This window comes from Schistocerca gregaria, chromosome 2, assembly GCF_023897955.1.
Source record: "Schistocerca gregaria isolate iqSchGreg1 chromosome 2, iqSchGreg1.2, whole genome shotgun sequence".
NCBI lineage: Eukaryota > Metazoa > Arthropoda > Insecta > Orthoptera > Acrididae > Schistocerca > Schistocerca gregaria.
Genome location: NC_064921.1, coordinates 801,650,596 through 801,656,595, shown reverse-complemented (window position 1 = coordinate 801,656,595; position 6,000 = coordinate 801,650,596).

The window sequence follows — 6,000 nt, the reverse complement described above, 5'->3', positions numbered from 1 at the left end:
GGAAAGTCAAAACAACCTTCGGTGACATTAAAAGTAAGGCTGATAACATTAAGAGTATAAAGGGAATTCCACTGTTACATGCAGAGGAGAGTGATAATAGGTGGAGCGAATACATTGAAAGCCTCTATGCGGGGGAAGATTTGACTGATGTGATAGAAGAAGAAACAGGGGTGGATTTACATCTACATCTACATGACTACTCTGCAATTCACATTTAAGTGCTTGGCAGAGGGTTCATCGAACCACAATCATACTATCTCTCTACTATTCCACTCCCGAACAGCGAGCGGGAAAAACGAACACCTAAACCTTTCTGTTCGAGCTCTGATTTCTCTTATTTTATTTTGATGATCATTCCTACCTATGTAGGTTGGGCTCAACAAAATATTTTCGCATTCTGAAGAGAAAGTTGGTGACTGAAATTTCGTAAAAAGCTCTCGCCGCGACGAAAAACGTCTATGCTGTAATGACTTCCATCCCAACTCGCTTACCATATCTGCCACACTCTCTCCCCTATAACGCGATAATACAAAACGAGCTGCCCTTTTTTGCACCCTTTCGAAGTCCTCCGTCAATCCCACCTGGTAAGGATCCCACACCGCGCAGCAATATTCTAACAGAGGACGAACGAGTGTAGTGTAAGCTGTCTCTTTAGTGGACTTGTTGCATCTTCTAAGTGTCCTGCCAATGAAACGCAACCTTTGGCTCGCCTTCCCGACAATATTATCTATGTGGTCCTTCCAACTGAAGTTGTTCGTAATTTTAACACCCAGGTACTTAGTTGAATTGACAGCCTTGAGAATTGTACTATTTATCGAGTAATCGAATTCCAACGGATTTCTTTTGGAACTCATGTGGATCATCTCACACTTTTCGTTATTTAGCGTCAACTGCCACCTGACACACCATACAGCAATCTTTTCTAAATCGCTTTGCAGCTGATACTGGTCTTCGGATGACCTTACTAGACGGTAAATTACAGCATCATCTGCGAACAGTCTAAGAGAACTGCTCAGATTGTCACCCAGGTCATTTATATAGATCAGGAACAGTAGAGGTCCCAGGACGCTTCCCTGGGGAACACCTGATATCACTTCAGTTTTACTCGATGATTTGCCGTCTATTACTACGAACTGCGACCTTCCTGACAGGAAATCACGAATCCAGTCGCACAACTGAGACGATACCCCATAGCTCCGCAGCTTGATTAGAAGTCGCTTGTGAGGAACGGTGTCAAAAGCTTTCCGGAAATCTAGAAATACGGAATCAACTTGAGATCCCCTGTCGATAGCGGCCATTACTTCGTGCGAATAAAGAGCTAGCTGCGTTGCACAAGAGCGATGTTTGCTGAAGCCATGCTGATTACGTGTCAATAGATCGTTCCCTTCGAGGTGATTCATAATGTTTGAATACAGTATATGCTCCAAAACCCTACTGCAAACCGACGTCAATGATATAGGTCTGTAGTTAAATGGATTACTCCTACTACCCTTCTTGAACACTGGTGCGACCTGCACAATTTTCCAATCTGTAGGTACAGATCTATCGGTGAGCGAGCGGTTGTATATGAGTGCTAAGTAGGGAGCTATAGTATCAGCGTAATCTGAAAGGAACCTAATCGGTATACAATCTGGACCTGAAGACTTGCCCGTATCAAGCGATTTGAGGGTATCTACTTCTAAGAGACTCATGCTAGCAGATGTTCGTGTTTCAAATTCTGGAATATTCCATTCGTCTTCCCTGGTGAAGGAATTTCGGAAACTGCGTTCAATAACTCCGCTTTAGCGGCACAGTCGTCGATAACAGTACTATCGGCACTGCGCAGCGAAGGTATTGACTGCGTCTTGCCGCTTGTGTACTTTACATACGACCAGAATTTCTTCGGATTTTCTACCAAATTTCGAGACAATGTTTCGTTGTGGAACCTATTAAAGGCATCTCGCATCGAAGTACGTGCCAAATTTCGCGCGTCTGTAAATTTTAGCCCATCTTCAGGATTTCGCGTTCTTCTGAACTTCGCATGCTTTTTCCGTTGCCTCTGCAACAGCGTTCGAACCTTTTTTGTGTACCACGGGGGATCCGTTCCATCTCTTACCAATTTATGAGGTATGAATATCTCAATTGCTGTTGCTACTATATCTTTGAATTTGAGCCACATCTCGTCTACATTCGCATAGTCAGTTCGGAAGGAAAGGAAATTGTCTTTTAGGAAGGCTTCTAGTGGCACTTTATCCGCTTTTTTAAATAAAATTATTTTGCGTTTGTTTCTGATGGATTTGGAAGAAATGGTATTGAGCCTAGCTACAATGACCTTGTGATCACTAATCCGTGTATCAGTCATGATGCTCTCTATCAGCTCTGGATTGTTTGTGGCCAAGAGGTCAAGTGTGTTTTCGCAACCATTTACAATTCGCGTGGGTTCGTGGACTAACTGCTCTAAATAATTTTCGGAGAATGCATTTAGGACAATCTCGGAAGACGTTTTCTGCCTACCACCGGTTTTGAACAAGTATTTTTGCCAAAATACCGAGGGTAGGTTGAAGTCCCCACCAACTATAACCGTATGAGTGGGGTATTTATTTGTTACGAGACTCAAGCTTTCTCTGAACTGTTCCGCAACTGTATCATCGGAGTCTGGGGGTCGGTAGAAGGAGCCAATTATTAACTTAATTCGGCTGTTAAGTATAACCTCCACCCACACCAATTCGCACGGAGTATCTACTTCGACTTCACTACAAGATAAACCACTACTGACAGACACCAACACTCCACCACCAATTCTGCCTAATCTATCTTTCCTGAACACCGTCTGAGACTTCGTAAAAATTTCTGCAGAACTTATTTCAGGCTTTAGCCAGCTTTCTGTACCTATAACGATATCAGCTTCTGTGCTTTCTATTAGCGCTTGAAGCTCAGGGACTTTTCCAGCGCAACTACAACAGTTTACAAGTATAATTCCGACTGTTCCTTGATCCAAGCACGTCCTGTAATTGCCAAGCAAGAGATAGGGGATCCAGTATCAGAATCAGAATTTGAAAGAGCTTTGGAGGACGTGAGATCAAATAAGGCAGAAGGAATAGATAACATTCCATCAGAATTTCTAAAATCGTTGGGGGAAATGGTGAGAAAACGACTATTCACGTCGATGTGTAGAATGTATAAGTCTGGCGACATACCATCTGACTATCGAAAGAAGCATCATCCACACAATTCCGAAGACGGCAAGGGCCGAAAGGTGCGAGAATTATCGCACACTCAGCTTAACAGCTCATGCATCCAAATTGCTTACAAGAATAATATACAGAAAAATGGAAAAGAAAATTGAGGATGCGCTAGATGAAGATCAGTTTGTCTTTAGGAGAAGTAAAGGCACGATAGAGGGAATTCTGACGTTGCGGTTAATAATGGAAGCAAGGCTAAAGAAAAACCAAGACACGTTCATAGAATTTGTCGACCTGGGAAAAGTGTTCTACAACGTAAAATGGTGCAAGATGTTCGAAATTCTGAAAAAAAGTGGGGTAAGCTATAGGGAGAGGCGGGTCATATACAATAGGTAGAACAGCCAAGACAGAATAAGAAGAGTGGACAACCAAGAGCGAAGTGCTCGTATTAAAAAGGGTGTAAGACAAGGATGTAGCCTTTTTCCCGTACTATTCAATCTGTACACCGAGGAAGCAATGATGGAAATAAAAGAAAAGTTCGGGAGTGGAATTTAAATTCAAGGTGAAAGGATATCAATGATTCTATTCGCTGATAACATTACTATTCTGAGTAAAAGTGAAGAACAATTACATGATCTGCTGAACGGAATGAACAGTCTAATGAGTACACAGTATGGATCGAGAGCAAATCGAAGAAAGACGAAGGTAATGAGAAATATTTGAAATGAGAACAGCGATAAACTTAACATCAGGTTTGATGGTCACGAAGTAGATGTAGTTAAGGTATTCTGCTACTTAGGCAGTAAAATAACCAAAGACGGACGGAGCAAGGAGAACATCAAAAGCAGACTAGCTATGGCAGGAACGAGATTCCTGCCCAAGAGAAGTCTTCTAACATCAAATATCGGCCTTAATTTGAGGAAGAAATTTCTGAGAATATACATCTGGAGTACAGAAATGCGTGTTAGTGAAACATGCACTATGGGAAAACCGGAATATCGAGAATCGAAGCATTTGAGATGTGGTGCTACAGACGAGTGTTGAATGTTAAGTCGACTGATAAGGTAAGGACTGAGGAAGTTATACGCAGAATCGGACAGGAAAGGAATATGTGGAAAACACTGGTAAGGAGAAGAGACAGGATGATAGGACGTCTGTTAAAACACGAGGGAATGACTTCCATGGTACGAGAGGGAGCTATAAAGGGCAAAAACTGTAGGGGAAGACAGATATTGGAACACATCCAGCAAATAAGTGAGGACGTAGGTCGCAAGTGCTACTCTGAGATGAAGAGGTTAGCACAGGACAGTTATTCAAGGCGAACCGCAGCAAAAAGGAGGAAAAAATATTGATGTAGCTAATCTCTTTTTTATATATTGTAGCATCTGAAGGTGGAAAATATAGGCCAAACCAGTTATGATTTTGCTGTAGTGATTTTATCTGAAATAAAAGGAATTTCATTAACTGGGTCTTTGTTGAAAAAAAATGATTCAAATGGCTCTGAGCACTATGGGACTTAACTGCTGTGGTCATCAGTCCCCTAGAACTTAGAACTACTTAAACCTAACTAACCTAAGGACATCACACACATACATACCAAAAACATGATTCGAACCTGCGACCGTAGCGGTCGCGCGGTTCCAGACTGTAACGCCTACAACCGCACGGCCACTACAGCCGGCTGTTCGTTGAAATTTTTGAAAGAACCATTTTGGGGAGATAGGTTGCCACGATTTTGCGGCTTTTTACTGCTACATCACCTAGCAGGTGTGTTCTCGCATATGAAGGCAGGCATTTCTGTCATAAAGACTTGGTTCTAAACGCAAAAACCATCTTGGCGACAATTTGTAATTTATTACTGCTGTTATGTATCAACTCGCAAAAACCAGGAAAATATTCTCTCCTATATCTGTGGAGCATCATTTTATTTTTGTTATTTCTCCGTCATCCTCACAGCACATATTAAATTAATAATCGAATTTTCGCCCTCATTAATCAATTTTTAGCGTAAGTAATTGTGGCATATAACATTGATATCACCAGTCCTTGAGAGCGTGGCATCATAACCCTTTGCAACTTTGAAGCCTTTGGGCCCAGAACACACGTCACGCAAGTGGTTGTGTTATTCTCATCCTCATTCTTCAATCTGACGTTTGACGCAAGCCTCTTTATGCGAGCGTAAGTACTGTGATTTACATCCATTTGAACGTGCTTCCTATAATGACTGGTAAACTCTATTGCCCCACTATAATTTCTACCACTCTACACTTTCCTCCATTACGATACTGACTACTCCTTGATGCCTCAAGACGAGTCTTCATTTGGTCGATTTGTGACACAAATTTCAAAAACAAATGCGTGTGAAATCTTATGGGACTTAATTGCTAAGGTCATCAGTCCCTAAGCTTACACACTACTTAACCTAAATTATCCTAAGGACAAACACACACAACCATGCCCGAGGGAGTACTCGAATCTCCGCCGGGATCAGCCGCTCAGTCCATGACTGCAGCCTCTTAGGATATAAATTTCTTTGCTCCTCTATTCGATTCACTATATTCTTATACACTGGTAAGGAGAAGAGACAGGATGATAGGACGTATGTTAAAACACGAGGGAATGACTTCCATGGTACGAGAGGGAGTCACAGCTGCAAAATACTAACGCGAATTCTTTACAGACGAATGGAAAAACTAGTAGAAGCCGACCTCGGGGAAGATCAGTTTGGATTCCGTAGAAATGTTGGAACACGTGAGACAATACTGTCCCTACGACTTATCTTAGAAGCTGTATTAAGGAAGGGCAAACCTACGTTTCTAGCGTTTGTAGACTTAGAGAA